This window comes from Mobula hypostoma, chromosome 13 (assembly GCF_963921235.1).
Source record: "Mobula hypostoma chromosome 13, sMobHyp1.1, whole genome shotgun sequence".
NCBI lineage: Eukaryota > Metazoa > Chordata > Chondrichthyes > Myliobatiformes > Myliobatidae > Mobula > Mobula hypostoma.
The window spans coordinates 10,274,698-10,294,372 of NC_086109.1; the positions used below are offsets into that span (position 1 = coordinate 10,274,698).

General features: G+C 44.4%; 1 protein-coding gene across 1 annotated transcript in view; it reads left to right on the plus strand.

Annotated features, from left to right (window-relative positions):
• LOC134355417 (N-fatty-acyl-amino acid synthase/hydrolase PM20D1-like) overlaps positions 1–19,675 on the plus strand; it is a 102,970-nt gene that overhangs the window by 58,171 nt on the left and 25,124 nt on the right. The gene's annotated exons all lie outside the window — the stretch shown is intronic.

Here is a 19,675-nt window from a genome sequence, read left to right on the forward strand (position 1 = left end):
TATTCATGCCGTCGGGTTGGAGGTTACCCAGATTAAACATAAGATGTTGCGGGTGGCCTCATCTTGGCACAACGGGAGGCCACGGACCGACATGTTGGAACAGGAATGGGAATTAAAATGTTTGGCCAACATGAGGTTCCACTTTTGGCAGATGTAATGGAGGTGCTCGATGCAGCGGTCCCCCCGTTTTTCTTCCAGGTGAGTGAACACTTCACCTGCGAGTCGGCTGAAGTTGTCTATCGTCTCCAGTGATCCCGATGCAGCCTCCTCCCGATGAGACCTGTGGTAAATCGGGGGACCGCTTCATCGAGCAATGCCAGCTGTATGATCAGTGTTTGCTTCCTGTCGCTGTCTATAAGGAGTCTGCACGTTCTCCCCGTGATTGCATGGGTTTACTCCGGGTTTTCTCCCATATTCCAAAGACGTACAGGTTAGTAGGCTAATTGGAAACGTGGGAGTAATTGGACAGTGAGAGCCTCTTACTTTACTTTATACTTTATACTTTATTGTTGCCAAACAATTGATACTAGAACGTACAATCATCACAGCGATATTTGATTCTGCGCCTCCCGCTCCCTGGATTACAAATCGATAGTAAATATTAAAAATCTAAATTATAAATCATAAATAGAAAATAGAAAAATGGGAAGTAAGGTAGTGCAAAAAAACCGAGAGGCAAGTCCGGATATTTGGAGGGTACGGCCCAGATCCGGGTCAAGATCTGTTCAGCAGTCTTATCACAGATGGAAAGAAGCTGTTCCCAAATCTGGCCATATGAGTCTTCAAGCTCCTGAGCCTTCTCCCAGAGGGAAGAGGGACGAAAAGTGTGTTGGCTGGGTGGGTCGTGTTCTTGATTATCCTGGCAGCACTGCTCCGACAGCGTGCGGTGTAAAGTGAGTCCAAGGACGGAAGATCGGTTTGTGTGATGTGCTGCGCCGTGTTCACGATCTTCTGCAGCTTCTTCCGGTCTTGGACAGGACAACTTCCATACCAGGTAGCAATGCACCCTAGAAGAATGCTTTCTACAGTGCATCTGTAAAAATTAATGTTACCATGCTATATCTCTAAAGATAGTTGCAGAGAGACATGGAGTCGGTCATGTAAATGTACCGACTGAATGCTCAGTTCCAGCCCCTCTCTCCAAGTGAACAGCTGTGTTAATTTTACTTTTCAACATTAGTTCCATTTCATTCAAAGTTATTTTGCAGTATGATTATACTCACTGAATTCACTTGGACTTGACCCCAACCCAAGCCAATCCAAAAGGCAGTCATAAACATGGTGGGTTTGAAAGGAATTCAAAATAGCTACGTCAAAAAAAAAATCATATGTTCTTTATTCAGTGTACTCTTGCTGATTTAACTGCTGCCACGTGGCATGGGCTGGATAAATGTGTATCCCCAAGAGAATGGGATTTTCTGGCAAGGACATCCTCTCGAGAAAGACCCATAACGTCTGGAAATTCAACTCAGTCAAACTGAAACTAAGATGTAGCCATGAGGAGAGCCCAATTTCAGACCAGGGCAAAGTGTGCTGAAAGGGTCACACAACATGTTCAGTTCAGCTCATTTTGGGATGGATTTTCAGGCAATGGTTGACAGAGCTACAGAGTCATACAGCACAGAAAAAGGGCCTTCGGCCCAACCAATCTTTAATAGAGTGGATATGGAGAGGATGTTTCCCATCGTGGGAAAGTCTAATACCAGAGGACACGGAATAGAGGGGCATCCATTTAGAACAGAGATGAAGAGGAATTTCTTCAGCCAGAGAGTGGTGCATCTGTGGAATTTGTTGCCACAGGTGGCTGTGGAGGCTAAGTTTTTAGCTATACTTAGGACAGAGGTTGATAGGATATTGATTATTCTGGGCATGAAGGGATACAGGGAGAAGGCGGGAGACTGGGGCTGAGATGGAAAATGGATCAGCCTTGATGAAATAGCAGAGATGACTCGATGGGCCAAATGGCCTAATCCTGTTCCTATATCTTATGGTCTGATGATCAATCAATGCCATCCGAGATGCTCATCCTTCAAAACCTTTCCTATCCATATATCTGTCCAAATGTCTTTTAAATGCTGCTATTATGCCTATTATACCTCAACCACTTCTTCTAGCAGCTTCCTCCATATACAGACCACCCTCTGTATGAAGACGTCTCCTCTTAGATCCCTTCTTAATCTTCTCCTCTCAATCTTAAAGAAAATTTGTCTTCTCCATGGGGAAAGAGACTGTGCAGCCATACCCCGCATGATTTTATGTACCTCTATAAGGTCACAGTCCAAGGAATAAGGATTGAATCTGGCCAGCCTCTCCCTATAACTTGGGTCCTCGCGTCCCGCAAACATTTCTGTAAATCTTCTTTGTACTCTTTTCAGTTTAGTGACACCTTTCCTGTAACAGGACGGCTGAAACTGTGCACAATACTTCAGCTGTAGCCTCACCAACATTGTGAGCAACTGCAGCTGGAAAATGTTCCTATTTTTACAGGAGGCAGGGGGATGAGGATGGCAAGGATGATCTTGACTTTATTTTATTGAAATATGGTGCAGAGTAGACCCTTCCGGCCCTTTTGAGTTTCACTGCCCACCCCCGATTTAACCCTGACCTAATCACGGAACAATTTACAATACTGTACTAATTATTCTGCCAACTGGTACGTCTTTGGACTGTGGGAGCACCCGGAGGAAACCCACGTTGCCACAGGGAGAACGTACAAATTCCTGACAGTCAGTGATGGGAATTGAAGCCGGGTCGCTGGTGCTGTAAAGCATTGTGCTAACCATTATGCTGCTGTGCTGCCCACTTTCTAGGGCTTTGCACAGGTACAAAGCAAACTGATGAACCAGCCAGACAATAAATTAGTTTTTTCTGGTTTCAGATTTAGATTAGTTTATTGTCAGACAGACCACAGAGCAATGGAATTCCTTACTCAGTTAAAGCTGACAGAATAAACAGTCTACAACATGTATTTGTAAATACATCTATAAATACAGTGAGCACAAAACAACAGTGTTGGTATAATAACAGTGTAATCTGAAGTGGTGCAAACAGAAAGGTTAAAGAGACAATCATGGAATAACTGAGAGAGGTACAGTAGAATTAAGAGCCCGAGAACATGGCAGCACCACCAGGAAGTGATTCAATGATTCAAGATTCAAAATGAATTTATTATCGAAGTACCATGCCTATAAAAATTATACCCCCCCCCCCCAGAAGATTTCACGTTTTGTTGTTTTACAACATTGAATCACAGTGGATTTAATTTGGTGTTTTTGACACTGACCCACAGAAAAAGACTCTTTCATGTCAAAGTGAAAACAGATCTCTACAAAGTCATCTAAATTAATTACAAATATCAAACACTGATTGCATCAGTATTTACCCCCTTTAATATGATGCACCAAACCATCATTGGTGTAGCCAATCGCTTTTACAAGTCACATAATTAGTTAAATGGAGATCACTGTGTGCAGTCAGGGTGTTTCAATTGATTGTAGTAAAAGTACATCTGTATCTGGAAGGTCCAACTGTTGGTGAGTCAGTATCCTGGCAGACAAAAGAACATTCCTAGCAGCTCTGTGAAAAGGTTATTGAAAAGCACAAATCAGGAGATGGATACAAGAAAAATTTCAAGTCGCCGAATATCCCCTGGTGTACAGTTAAGTCATAGTCATAATCATACTTTATTGATCCCAGGGGAAATTGGTTTTCGTTACAGTTGCACCATAAATAATAAATAGTAATAGAACTATAAATAGTTAAATAGTAATATGTAAATTATGCCAGTAAATTATGAAATAAATCCAGGACCAGCCTATTGGCTCAGGGTGTCTGACCCTCCAAGGGAGGAGTTGTAAAGTTTGATGGCCACAGGCAGGAATGACTTCCTATGACGCTCTGTGCTGCATCTCGGTGGAATGAGTCTCTGGCTGAATGTACTCCTGTGCCCAACCAGTACATTATGTAGTGGATGGGAGACATTGTCCAAGATGGCATGCAACTTGGACAGCATCCTCTTTTCAGACACCACCGTCGGAGAGTCCAGTTCCATCCGCACAACATCACTGGCCTTACGAATGAGTTTGTTGATTCTGTTGGTGTCTGCTACCCTCAGCCTGCTGCCCCAGCACACAACAGCAAACATGATAGCACTGGCCACCACAGACTCGTAGAACATCCTCAGCATTGTCCGGCAGATGTTAAAGGATCTCAGTCTCCTCAGGAAATAGAGACGGCTCTGACCCTTGTTGTAGACAGCCTCAGTGTTCTTAGACCAGTCCAGTTTATTGTCAACTCATATCCGCAGGTATTTGTAATCCTCCACCACGTCCACACTGACCCCCTGGATGGAAACAGGGGTCACCGGTACCTTAGCTCTCCTCAGGTCTACCACCAGCTCCTTAGTCTTTTTCACATTAAGCTGCAGATAATTCCGCTCACACCATGTGACAAAGTTTCCTACCGTAGCCCTGTACTCAGCCTCATCTCCCTTGCTGATGCATCCAACTATGGCAGAGTTATTGGAAAACTTCTGAAGATGACAAGACTCTGTGCAGTAGTTGAAGTCCAAGGTGTAAATGGTGAAGAGAAAGGGAGAAAGACAGTCCCCTGTGGAGCCCCAGTGCTGCTGATCACTCTGTCGGACACACAGTGTTGCAAGCACACGTACTGTGGTCTGCCAGTCAGGTAGTCAAGAATCCATGAACCAGGGAAGCATCCACCTGCATCACTGTCAGCTTCTCCCCCAGCAGAGCAGGGCGGATGGTGTTGAACGCACTGGAGAAGTAAAATAACATGACCCTCACAGTGCTCACTGGCTTGTCCAGGTGGGTGTAGACACGGTTCAGCAGGTAGTCGATGGCATCCTCAACTCCTAGTCGGGGCTGTCATCAAGAAATGGAAAGAATATGGCACCGCTGTAAATCTGTCTAGAGCAGGCCGTCCTCAAAACAGAGTGAGTGTGCAAGAAGGGGATAAGTGAGGGAGGCCACCAAGAGACCTATGACAACTCTGGAGGAGTTACAAGCTTCAGTGGCCGAGATGGAAGAGACTGCGCATACAACACCTGTTGCCCAGGTGATTCACCAGTCACAACTTTATGGGAGAGTGGGAAAAAAAGCCATTATTGAAAAATATTCACATGAAATCTTGGCTAGAATATGCCAGAAGACACATGGGAGACTCTGAGATCAGCTGGAAGAAGGTTCTATGGTCTGATGAAACCAAAATTGAGCTTTTTGGCCATCAGACTAAACACTGTTTGGCGAAAGGTGAACACCACACATCGTCAAAAACACACTATCCTTAATATGAAGCATGGCAGTGGCTGCATTATGCTGTAATAATGCTTCACTGCAGCAGGCCCTGGAAAGCTTGTAAGGTAGAGGGTAAAATGAATGCAGCAAAGTACAGGGAAATCCTGGAGGAAAACCTAATGCAGCCTGCAAGAGAACTGTGACTTGGGAGAAATTTGTTATCGAGCAAGACAAAGATCCCAAGCATAAAGCCAAAGCTAAACAGAAATGGTTCAAAAGCAACAAAGCTAATGTTCTGGAGTGGCCAAGTCAGACTTCAGACCTCAATCCAATTGAGAGTTTATAGCTGGACTTGAAAAGGGCTCATGATCCCCATGCAATCTGACAGAGCTTGAGCAGTTTGGTAAGGAGGAATGGGGGAAAAGTTACATTGTCCAGATGTGAAAAGCTGATACAGACCTATCCACACAGACTCAAGACTGTAATTACTGCAAAAAGTGCATTTACTACATACTTAATTGAAGGAGGTGAATATATATACAATCAATTATTTTGTGTTTTATATTTATGATAAATTTAGATCACTTTGTAGAGATCTGTTTTCACTTTGACATGAGTCTTTTCTGTTAATCTGTGTCAAATAAAGCCAAATTAAATCCACTGTGATTCAATGTTGTAAAACAAGAAACTATGAAAATTTTCAAGGGGGGGTGAATACTCCTAATAGGCACCAAATGCATGTAGTATACAACCCTGAGATTCGCTTTCCCACAGACAGCCACAAAGCAAAGAAAAACCCTGGAACCTCTTCCAAAAAAAAAATCAAATCCCCAACGCCCAAAAAATAAGAACACATTGTGCAAACAGCAAAAGACGAGTGAAAACACCATATAAAACATCAAACCGCAGAGTCGTGGAAACAGTCGAGGAATGTTCAGTTCAGTTCAATTTAGCAGTGTGAAAGAGGTGACTGGTTCAGGAGTCTGCTGCAGTGGAGGAAAAGCTATTCCTGAGTCTGGTCATCTGTGCTTTCAAGCTCCTGTATCTCCTAGAAGAGAGAAAAGGAAATGGTCATGTTTTTGTGCATTTCTTTGCTTAAAGTTGATTTCAAAGGCAAATTACGGTATGACTATCAGAAAGAGTGTTTAGATTTAGATTCAGATTTATTTACCACAAGTACATCAAACAGTGAAACATGTTGATTGCGTTAACAACCAGCACGATCTAAGGATCTGCTGGGTGCAGTTTGCAAGAGGCACCATTCCAGCAACAACATAATATGCTTACAATGTTCAGCAGAACAGCACACAACCAACATACAACAAGCAAAAACAACAACACAAAAACAGCAATTCAAGCCTTTTCCCCCCCATCCCACCCACACTTACTATCAGGCCTCACGGTCTCCATCCCCAGAACAGGCTGCCTCCAGGCCTCTGACCTCCAGTCCTTGGCTCTAGCCCCAGACTTGCAACTCTCAGGCAATGGGCCTCTGGCCACCAATGTGAAGTTCTCTTTGAGGTTCTGTGTGGCTTCTGTTGTTACACTGGAAATCTCTGAATTGTGTTTCTTGCCTTGCCGGCTTTCTGGCCTAAGACTCCATTACAGAACTCCTCTGAGAAAGCCAGGGTGAAATTGAATAGGGGAAACAAAACTGCAGATTCTAGAAACCTGAAACAAAATCTGAATGTGCTGGAAATACTGAGCAGAGTGATTAGCATCTCCAGAGAGAGAAAAAATGTAATTAATGATCAGGCCAATGATCAGACCTGGCATCAGAAATGAAAAGGAAACTTGAGGCAAATAGTGGGAATAAGGGGAGCCTTTTCTTTTTGGCTACCTGTAACTAGTGGTGTTCACAGGGGTTCTGTGTTGGGACCGATTCTTTTTATGCTGTATGTCAATGATCTGGGTGGTGGAATTGATGGCTTTGTTGCAAAGTTTGCATATGATATGAAGATAGATGGAGGGGCAGGAGGTTTGAGGAAGTAGAGAGGCTACAGAAGGACTTAGATTAGGCAGAGAAATGACAGATGGAATACAGTGTAGAGAAATGTATGGTCATGCACTTATGTAGAAGAAAAGAAAGGGTTGACTATTTTCTAAATGAAGAGGAAATACAAAAAAGCTGAGGTGCAAAGGGACTTGGCAGTCCTTGTGCAAGATTCCCTAAAGGTTAATTTGCAAGTTGAATCTGTAGTGAGGAAGCCAAATGTGGTATTAGCATTCATTTCAAGAGATCTAGAATATAAAAGGAAGGATGCAATGTTGAGAATTTATTAAGCCTCACTTGGAGTACTGCAGACATCCCACCTCTCCCAGAAGTTCCGTGAGTCTCCCGCATATTAATAGAGGCTCCCTGATGCCTGCAAATTATATACAATATCACGGAAATCAATTTTTTTGAGAGCGAGCAAGAGAAAGCAAGAGAGAGCGCGAGAGCGACCATGAGAAAGAGCGCGCGCGAGAGAGAGAGCGAGAGAGAAAGCAAGCGGGAGAGGGAGAGAGAGCGAGAGAGCAAGAGAGGGAGAGAGAGAGCAAAAGCGCGCCATGGCAGAGTGTTCCAAAAAAAGAAAATATAAAACGTACGTCACCCCAGACTACACTAAAGTGTACCCCTGCCTAATAAGGGTTAAAATAATGACAGTGTTGCTCGCTGCACTGTTTGCAACAGTGACTTTTCTATTGCCCATGGTGGGTTAAGACTGTAAGAGACATGTTGAGGTGAGTTTAACAGGTGTCATTTGTTCATTAGCATAGCTAAGGAGCTACTCTACTGCAGACATCCCACCTCTCCCGGAAGTTCCTGGAGTCTCCCGCAAATTGATGGTGCTACCTCCCTGAATGAGATTTTGCAGGGTGGGATGTCTGGTACTGTGAGTAGTTTTGGGCCTCCTACAGACACCCCACCTCTCCCGGAACTTCCGGGAGTCTCCCGCATATTAATAGTGGCTCCCTGATGCCCGCAATTTATATACAATATCACAGAAATCAATTTTTTTGAGAGCGAGCGAGAGAAAAGCAAGAGAGAGCGCGAGAGCGACCATGAGAAAGAGCGCACGCGAGAGAGAGAGCGAGAGAGAAAGCAAGCGAGAGAGGGAGAGAGAGCGAGAGAGGGAGAGAGAGAGCGCGCCATGGCAGTGTTCCAAAAAATATATAAAACGTACGTCACCCCAGACTACACTAAAGTGTACCCCTGCCTAATAGGGGTCAAAATAATGACAGTTTTGCTCGCTGCACTGTTTGCAACAGTGACTTTTCTATTGCCCATGGTGGGTTAAGACTGTAAAAGACATGTTGAGGTGAGTTTAACAGGTGCCATTCGTTCATTAGCATAGCTAATGTTATTTAAACTAGCTGGCTAGCTGCTAAGGAGCTACTCTATTGCAGACATCCCACCTCTCCCGGAAGTCTCCCGCAAATTGATGATGCTACCTTCCTGAAGTGAGTTGTTGCAGGGTGGGATGTCTGCTCTTATCTTAGAAAGGTTCTGCTGAAACTGCAGAAGTTCGAAAGGAGGTTCATGAAAATGATTCCAGGATTGAATGGCTTGTCATATGAATAGTGTTTGATGGTTCTGGGCCTGTATTCACTGGAATTGAGAAGAATGAGGGGTGACCTCATTGAAACTTACCAAATAGTGAAAGGCCTTGACAGAGTGGATGTGGAGAGGATGTTTTCTTTTGAGGCAAGCATTCAGTCCATGACGACAGACAAGAAGGGCTCAGTTAACTCGACAGCCATATTACTACGACAAACACAAAAACAGACCGGGTGCTATGTCCCGGGGCGAGAACCCACTCAATTACATACAGGCAAGGGGGAAGTGATTATTACACACCCCAGTAACAGTCAGGGTGACCCACACACACACAAGTGAATAACACTGTATAACCCAAGCTAAACTGTAACATTGAATGAACTTGAACATCTCACCATAATCCCACAAATGCATTTTAAAAGAAGAACAATAAATAGAAATGCTGTCAACCGTGCCCACCTCCCGCCAGAGTCCCACACTGCCCCCACCTGAGGGGTCAGCCATCCCCAGCAACATCAGAATTCACAACAAGGTCCAAAAGTCTCGGTGGTGGTTGACACCACCTTCTGTGGAGCTGTGGGGTTCCTGTAGCCCCACCTCACCCATGGGATGCAATGTTTTATGCGGCAAGAGGCAGGGTACCCAGAGAGACTTTTCCTTCCTTCAGCTCACTGGGCCGGTGGTCTTTGGGGGCGGGTCCCGGCACTGCTCAGGCACCCGTATCCGATATACCACATTATGATGCGGTTGAGCACATCTCCCGGCCCCTTCCAGCGGCTTCCAAGTGTGGGAGATAGTAACACACATCAAAGTTGCTGGTGAACGCAGCAGGCCAGGCAGCATCTCTAGGAAGAGGTACAGTCGACGTTTCGGGCCGAGACCCTTCGTCAGGACTAACTGAAAGAAGACCTAGTAAGAGATTTGGAAGTGGGAGGGGGAGGGATGGAGCCAAGAGCTGGACAGGTGATTGGCAAAGGGGATATGAGAGGATCATGGGACAGGAGGTCTGGGGAGAAAGACAAGGGGGGGTGGGAACCAGAGGATGGGCAAGGGGTATAGTCAGAGGGACAGAGGGAGAAAAAGGAGAGTAAGAGAAAGAATGTGTGTATATAAATAAATAACGGATGGGGTACAAGGGGGAGGTGGGGCCTTAGCGGAAGTTAGAGAAGTCAATGTTCATGCCATCAGGTTGGAGGCTACCCAGTCGGAATATAAGGTGTGGTTCCTCCAACCTGAGTGTGGCTTCATCTTTACAGTAGAGGAGGCCGTGGATAGACATATCAGAATGGGAATGGGATGTGGAATTAAAATGTGTGGCCACTGGGAGATCCTGCTTTCTTGGAATTAAAATGTGTGGCCACTGGGAGATTCTGCTTTCTCGGAATTAAAATGTGTGGCCACTCGGAGGTAGTCCCTTCTTCTGGGGTGGGGCAGTAGTCCCATACTGGGGCCTCCTCCATGTACTGCCACATTGGCATCCTAGGCCCCTTTGCAGTGGTGCGCGAACAACTCCACTTCCTGCCTGCACCCAGGCCAACAGAAGCATTGCCCAACATCTTTGTAACCCCAAAATGCAGCCCCCACCAGCCCATGCACTAACTGCAGCACCGTGGCACGGAGCCCCCGGGGGGGGGGGCCACCAGCTGCAAGAGGCGTCTGTTGCCATCGAAAAACTGCCACGGCCAGAACAACAATGGTTGCTGACCTCCGTCGTCACCCAGTGAATGTATAGGGCTTTGGTCTCTGGATCCAGGGCATTGATGGAATCGCAGAGCAGACTCAATGGGACAAATGGCCTAATCCTGCTCCTATATCTTATGATCTTGTGGTCTTAATCAAATCAAAGAGGCACAGACTAGAAGGGCCAAGATGGCCTGTTTCTGTGCTGTAATTGTTATATGTTATATGGTATAAAGTTGCAAGAAAGGAGGATCAAGTATCAAAAGTAAACTTTATTCACCATATACATCTGCATGTATTCAGAATTTGCTGTGGTGGGGTTGGGTTGAGTTGTTCTCCAAACTTGGCAATCTATTTGCAAACGTTTCATCACCATATGAGGAGACATCATCAGTGCCCGTATTGGCTTATAAATGGGATTGAGGTCTACATATCTGCACATCTGTTTATAAAATTGTTTGCGGAAAGCCATGCTTCTAGGAACTTTCTTGCATGCCGTGTGTTTGCTTGCACCGTGACTTTCACTGAAGCCCAGTTGAATTTGTTTCCCCCTCGATCTTCATGGGTAGAGACTGGGGAAGAGTCGCCCCTAGTTACTGCCATGTGTTGCTCAGGGTGTGACATGCAGCAGGAAACAACAACATTCAACAATTATAAAGAATAAAGAATCATATAAGAATAAAGTTAGAGGCTAAAGCACAGATATGGAATAAAGTGTGCACAGATGCATAAATACCAGCATGTATTTACAATGTAAACAGCATTATAATAAGAGGTTTAAAGTTTACAGTGCAGTACAGTGATTGGGCAATAGGCAGAAGGTGGTGAGGGGCTAAATGGAATGGTTGATCAGGTTAACTGCCCGGGGGAAAGAAACTTTTACAATGATGTTACAAGTTTTAATAACCCTACAGTACAGGGAGCTTTTGGAACAGGCAGTTTGCAGGCTGGGTCGTGTCCACAGTGATTTTCCCTGTCTGCGTCATTGTTTTGGACGCAAGTTTTGCAGAGATGGTAGAAGGCAGCCAAAGGGCAGGGGAAACCAGCACAGACTGAATGAGGCAAGTGGGGCTGCTGCTGGCTGAGAGAGGATGGTGAAGCATTACTGATCACTCTGCAGGAGATGTAAATTGAGGGAGATGAATCAGGACAGAAGAGACAGAGAAATCAACGCAGGAGCAGTGAGATAAAACACACTACAATTACTGAAAATAAAACTGAATGCTTGGTTGCCTAGAGTTATTGAATTTATTGTCGATTCCTGGGGCCTGCAACATTCCTAGTCAGAAGATGAAGTGTGGTTCTTCGAACATAGGCTAGACTTCACTGAAACAATGTCAGCAGCCAGAGGGAGGGTCAGACAACTGGAATCTCATGTGGATACAGAAGGATATCCCCCAGGATTTAATGAGGAGGTTGATAGTTTCTTAATTAGCAAGCATGTTATGGGGAGATGGTAAGAGAATGGAGTTGACTTACGCCACTGGGGTTTAGGGCATCTATGAAGCTCTTCCATCTCCGGTGGTGTTGAAGGCTTCCTTCATCATATCAGTAGCTTCCTCTCGGTTTTCGCTACTGTCGGTCATGCAAGTCCCAGGTGGAGACTCCGTTGCATTCAGATGTAGAAGGATTCTTCATTACCATTTTGATAACAATTTGTTTGACCAGTCAGGGTTGTTAGCCCTGAGCTGAACCCCTGAACCTGGAGGACCGGTGGACCACTCTTAGTCTGGCCTCTACCCTTTGACCTCCTACCAAGAGCCACAGCATAAAGCCCCGACTCCAGCCAACATAGCTCTCTGGATCATTGAGGCACGCAAGTCTCTAAACAATGACGAGGTTGTGGTCCTCTTGGAGGAGAATGGAGTTGAGGGGTAAATCAGCCGTGATGGAATGGGCAGAGCAGACGCGATGGGCCAAATGGCCTAATTCTGCTCCTGCTGTATGTCTTGTGGTCTTATGGTTTGGGTTTCGTTTCTCCAGCACAAAGCAGTGCAAAAACATAATTAGCATTTTGAAATGGAGGAAGTATAAACCAAATACTTCTTGGGAGTTGTGAATGGTCTGAAGGAAAGCTGAAATGGGAGGCAAAGAGTAACTGAGTCTATGATACAATCGGGGCGCAGGAGCGATACAGATCAAACATGGGCAACAGGGACAGGCTTGGATAGACATCTTGGTTGGCATGGACATGTTGGGACAAGAGTCCTGTTTCTCTGCTGTATTACTCTGAAGGGACACCAGTTAAAGAAGAGGACATCTCAAAATCCAGGGCTTTTCTCTTTGGAACAAAAGAGGATGAAAGGTAACTCGATGGATGTGTACAAGATGATATTGCTAGAGACTTTTTCCCAAGGATGGAAAAATGGCTGATATGAGGGGGCATAATTGAAAGGTGATAGGAGAAAAGTATAGGGAAGGATATCAGAGGTAGATTATTTACACAGAGGGTGGTGAGTGCATAGGACGCACTGCCAGGGATGGTTGTAGGGTCAGATACATTAGGGGCACCTAAGAGACTCTGAGATAGCACATGGATGATCGAAAAATGGTGAGAGGGCTATGCAGGAGGGAAGCATTAGATTGATCTTAGCGTAATAAACGGTCAGCACAACATCGTGGACTGAAGAGTCTGTGTACAGTGTTGCATTCTCCTAGGTTCTATAAAAGCTGTGATCTCAAATTTGTCTTCTTAAAAAAAGAAAAGTTAGGAGAATGGAAATAGTCATAGTCATAGTCATACTTTATTGATCCCGGGGGAAATTGGTTTTCGTTATGGTTGCACCATAAATAATAAATAGTAATAGAAATAGTAATAGTACTATTACTATTAGTAAATAGTAATAGTCATAGAAATAATAAATAGTAATAGAATAGTAATAGAAAATAGTAATAAATAATTAAATAATCCCAACAACATTACTGGCCTTACGAATGAGTTTGTTGATTCTGTTGGTGTCTGCTACCCTCAGCCTGCTGCCCCAGCACACAACAACAAACATGATAGCACTGGCCACCACAGACTCGTAGGACATCCCCAGCATCGTCCGGCAGATGTTAAAGGACCTCAGTCTCCTCAGGAAATAGAGACGGCTCTGACCCTTCTTGATGACAGCCTCAGTGTTCTTTGACCAGTCCAGTTTATTGTCAATTCGTATCCCCAGGTATTTGTAATCCTCCACCATGTCCACACTGACCCCCTGGATGGAAACAGGGGTCACCGGTGAAGTCCATTCTGATTATGAATCTGAAGTCTTTATCAGAGGCGGAGTTGGGGGAGTTATGCCAGGGAAAAGCAGAATCTCTTGACTTCATCAGTATGTCTCTGTTATTTTGCTTGGATTATTTCCGAAGAGGCCTTGAAAAATCATTAGCACACATCCAACATTTACTAATGTGACAAAACCACAATATTGGCTTTGTATCCTGAGCAATCTATGACTTTCCATCCTGTTCCCTTTGAGAATTGAGTTATTTCTCAGTTGGTGGGCTGGGGTTCTGGAGACAGACTTCGATTATCCCTGGACACGTCATGAGCCGTACAACACTGTTATTCTTTGAGTATGTCATGCTTCCTCTCCAGTGTCAGATACAGCTGCAGAAAGTGATTAGTGATGGGAGTATCAGATGCTTGGGTGTCGACAGTGGCCAGGAGAAATCATGAAATCATAGGGGTTTCTGTGATCTGTAGAATTAATCAGGATGGGCAGAAAAGGGTATCGACTCACAGTTTTAGCTTGTGCTGGTGCACTGCGTGCAGTTCTGGACACCAAACTTGAGGAAAGATGTGAAGATTTCAAAAGGGCTGCGGAAGAGATTTACCATGATTCCAGGGATGAGGGCCTTTGATTATATGCATAGGCTGGGGAAGCTGGAAATTGAAGCCTTCCATTGATCGGGGTCGACCAACGATATTGCAACCTAGCCGTTTACGTGATACGCAAGCCAGGGCAGTACAATATGGAGAGCAAGCAGTTGTCCCTGCACCAGACTCCCCTCTCCACACTGCTGGTGAATCCAAAGCAACAGCAGAGAACGATACAGTTTGGCACCAGCTGCATTTCAGCAGTTTTCAGTCAGTGTTGAACTCAACATTGGACTAACCTAGGGACTCCAGCTCTGGATTTTTCCCCCGGGGTTTACTCCCAAAGCCTTCCCCATGAGTAGGTATAGGCGCAAGGCTGCAGAGATTTGAGATCAGAGTTTTTCTTCTCTTTGAAGAGTTGCCAACTACAGCTGACAAGTCCCTTCCGTCTGAAGTACCTGGGTTAAAGATGCCCATAACCCACCTTTGCCCCTGTTGCTATCAGTAGAAATGGTTCCATCGGGCTTAGTAGCTAAGCCATACATGAGGGCCAGGAGCTGGAGTTGGTTGTCAGAAGCTATTTGGGACACACAGTATTGGGACCATTTAATAGGTAGTGGAAGTTTATCCGCACCAACTATAACAACCTTAAGGAACCAACCTGGGAATCTCCTCCTTGGAATAGAGCAAGTTACAAAAAGAGCAGCATCCATCTTCAAAGACCTCACCATCCAAGCCATGTACTCTTCGCCCTTCTGCCATCAGGTAGGAGGTACAGAAGCTGTAGATAGCACGCCATCAGGTTGAGGAAGAGTTATAACCCTACAAGCATCAGGCTCCTGACCCGGCAAGGATAACCTCATTCACTACTGCTCTGAACTGATTCTACGCCATGCAGACTGACCTGCGAGGGCTCTTTTCAACTCATACTCTCAGCGTTATTTTCAATTGTACGGCTTGTCTTTTGCACACTGGTTTATGCATAGTTTTTCACAAATTCTGTTGCTTTTTTTTTCTTGTAAATGTCTGCCAGAAAATGAATCTGAGGAGAAGGTGGTAACATATACAGTACATAGTTTGATAATAAATTAACTTTGAAACTTGTAGCAATATTGGCAACCATGAGGTAAATAGAGAAAAAACATTGGCAGAATGACGTAGAATGAAGATGATTGATGAAACAACCAAGGGTGATGTGAGGGGAAACACTTTACACCATTTTTAGGGTCCAGAATGTTGAAGTGGCAAACGTGGATCCAACTGGAGTATTTCAGAGGGAGGCAGGGAAGGATCTGAAATATTCAGACAGCAGGACTAACTGGATTGCTCGCATATAATCAGCATAGAACCGAAGGGACAAATGACCCTCTTCCGTTCTCTATTAGAGTCACAGAGTAATGCTGCATGGAAACAAGCCCGGCTCAAACATGCTGAAAATGGTGCCCCTCCTAAGCCAGTCCCATTTGCCTGTGTCTGACCCCTATCTCTGGGGTCCACAGACCACTTGGTTAATGGTAAGGGTCAATGACATAAAAAAGGTTGGGAACCCTGCTCTAAACCCCTTCTAACATGCACTTATCCAAGTGCCCTTGTAATGTTGTTGTTGTACCTGCCTTAACCACTTACTCTGGCAGCTCATTCCATGTATGCTCTCTCTCTTCTATGTAAAGAAGTTGCCCCTCAGATTCCTATTTAAACTTTCACTTCTCATGAATAAGCTCTTCTCGGGCCTCCAGCCAGCTACAGGTGTTGATTATAACCAACGTTTCGATGACAAACTCTGCCATTATTTGTAAGATATCTTTTAACACAAACGGTCTAAAAGCTTCTGGAGACAGAGAGCCTAGGTACCCACAAGGAATGCTGGGAAGCTGACTCTGAGTAGAAAAACCTTCCAACTATTAACAGATCAGCTAGTGATGTGCTAAGTGATAATATCAATCTGATCTACGAGCTTTCTTGAACTAAATAACTTAGCCAGAGTTGTCCAACTTGAAACAAGCCAAATTAACATACAGTGTATTGAACTGCACCTCGAGCATTAAGCCCATGTGCTGTGGGGCTGCAAGTCTGTGCTACAGAAAGTGCTTGTTTGCTAAGCTGTTCCTTTAACTTCAAAGTGATTACTGCTTGTTGTTTACATTAAGAACCAAAGACTGGCTCCTGGTTATGACAAGAAGCTAAACAAAGAATATTAGTTGGAGGTTTAACTTGCTCAAAAGCATCACTTTGATCTCTAGTGTTTAGAAAGCTGAGCTTGGCAAAGAATAGGTAAGGGGCCCCCAGCCCTGGACAATGAAAATCCTTCACATACCAAAAAGAAGACGATGTCTCCACATCCCCAATGTTTTGATAAGACACTATAAAATCACACTGTCATCTACTACATTCCCAGGAATGAAGTCCTTGCCTCGTTAATCATTCCCTATAACATCATGTCTGAATCATAACATTCTTGTATATTTTCTCTGCACTCTTTCTAGTTTAAGGACGTCTTTCCTATAATAGGGCAGTTAAAACTGTGCACTGTTGAGCCGTAGAGTCACAGCACAGAAGCAGGTCCTTCGGCCCGTCCAGTTTATGCTGAACTCTAATTCTGCCTAGTCCTATCAACCCACACATGGACCATATCCCTCCCATCCATGTACTTATGCAAATTTCTCTTAATTGTTGAAATTGAATCGACATCTACCGCTTCCACTTGCAGCTTGTTGCACACTCAACACCACCCTCTGAAGAAGTTCACCCCTTTAGATATTTCACCTTTCACTCTTAACCTATAACCTTTAGTTCTAGTCTATAAACTTTAATAACCTTTAGTCCAAATGCAGTGGGAAAAGCCTGCTTTCGTGTACCCAATCTATACCCCTCATAATGTTGTGTACCTCTGTCAAATCTTTCCTCGATCTCCAACACTCTAGGGATTAAAGTCTTAAACTATTCAACCCTTCCCCATAACTCATGTCCTCAAGTCCTGGCAATATCCTTGTAAATTTTCTCATCACTCCTAGTGTAGCCTTTCCAATGTCTTGTGCAACTGCAATATAATGTCATCTTGGCCTGAAACGTTGACTGTACCTCTTCCTAGAGATGCTGCCTGGCCTTCTGCGTTCACCAGCAACTTTTATGTGTGTTTCCTGAACTTAGTGCCTGACTGATAAGGGTGAGCATGCCAAACACCTTCTGCACTAACCTATCGAATATTGAAAGGACTTGATGGAGTGGATGTTTCCTTTAGTGGGAAGTCTAAGACCAGATGGCACAGTCTCAGAAGAGAAAGACATCACTTTAGAACAGAGATGTGGAGAAATTTCTTTAGCCAGATGATGATGGAATTCATTACTATGGACAGTTGTGGAGGCCAAGTCACTGGGTATATTTAAAGTGGAGGTTGACAGGTTCTTGATAGTCATAGTCATAGTCATACTTTATTGATCCTGGGGGAAATTGGTTTTCATTACAGTTGCTCCATAAATAATAAATAGTAATAGAACCATAAATAGTTAAATAGTAATATGTAAATTATGCCAGTAAATTATGAAATGAGTCCAGGACCAGCCTATTGGCTCAGGATGTCTGACCCTCCAAGGGAGGAGTTGTAAAGTTTGATGACCACAAGCAGGAATGACTTCCGATGATGCTCAGTGCTGCACCTTGCTGGAATGAGTCTCTGGCTGAATGTACTCCTGTGCCCACCCAGTACATTATGTAGTGGATAGGAGACATTGTCCAAGATGGCATGCAACTTAGACAGCATCCTCTTTTCAGACACCACCATCAGAGAGTCCAGTTCCATCTCCACAACATCACTGGCCTTACGAATGAGTTTGTTAATTCTGTTGGTGTCTGCCACCCTCAGCCTGCTGCCCCAGCACACAACAGCAAACATGATAGCACTGGCCACCACAGACCTGTAGAACATCCTCAGCATCGTGCGGCAGATGTTAAAGGACCTCAGTCTCCTCAGGAAATAGAGACGGCTCTGACCCTTCTTGTAGACAGCCTTGATGACTCTGGATGTCTGAGATGACAGTGAGCAGGTAGGTGAATGAGGTTGAAAGTGATAGTAAATCAGCTGTGATGGAATGGTGGAGCAGACACAATGGGCTGATTGGCCTTATCCTTCTCCTGCGTACATAGAACATAGAACATACGTCTTATAGTCGAACCTGCCCATAACCCTTTCAGAAAACTATGTACTTGTTGGGCCATGTGTGGAACTATCCTGTGATTTTCGAGCCAGCATCAGGCAGAAAAAAGTGGGAATGAGATGTGCTGAAGGCAGACTGGAAAGTTGGATACAAGTAACCAGCTGTTAGTGCTGCTGCCTCCCTGCCCCACTGACCCAGGTTCAATCCTGGCTCCAGGCATTTATAACTTGGATACCATTCTCCAAGGGATTGTGTGGTATTTCCTGGCTTCTCCAGTTCCCTCCCACATCACAGTAATATGCTGGCATGTTAATTAGAATCACATTTAATATCACTGGCATATGTTGTGAAATCTGCTGTTAGGCGCCAGCAGTACATTGCAATACATAACAATAAAAACATTATTAATGTCAATTACAGTAAGTGTATACTGTATGATAATATATGTGCAGTATAGATACAGTACACACACACATATACATATACCCACACACAAAAAAAATAAATGAAAGTTACATTAAGTTACAACTGCAGTTGTACAAGGCCTTGGTGAGACCACACCTGGAGTATTGTGTGCAGTTTTGGTCCCCTAATCTGAGGAAAGACATTCTTGCCATAGAGGGAGTACAAAGAAGGTTCACCAGATTGATTCCTGGGATGGCAGGACTTTCATATGATGAAAGACTAGATCGACTAGGCTTATACAGGGTTCTGAGTTGGATGATGAGTTGGCTGAGTTAGTCCTGACGAAGGGTCTCGGCCTAAAACATCGACTGCACCTCTTCCTAGAGATGCTGCCTGGCCTGCTGCGTTCACCAGCAACTTTGATGTGTGTTGTTTGGTAAGTTCCTTCCCTTTTCAGTCTTAATTATTCTCAAAGTCCAAGAATAGGAAACAAAGAATAAATTGTCAACTTTTCTTATTGCTTTTCACGGGAGTTCTGTTTTCTCTGAAGTGTGCTGTTAGAGGCTGGTGGTTTCTTGGAATGCAGCCACAGAACAGGGGCACATTGAAACAACAGTAAGCTCATAAATTGCAAAGGGCTGCTAAAGCAGTCCTTTACTCAGACTCTTCACAATTTTTTTGCGGATTTTTTCAAAGAACGTTCAGAAATATTCCGGTACATTTTAACCAATCTGCATTCAAGATTATCCATTGTTTACTGTCATTCTTCAGTACACTAGAGTAAAGGAGAACACAATGATGGTTACTCTGGATCCAATACAGCATAAAATGGGAGATT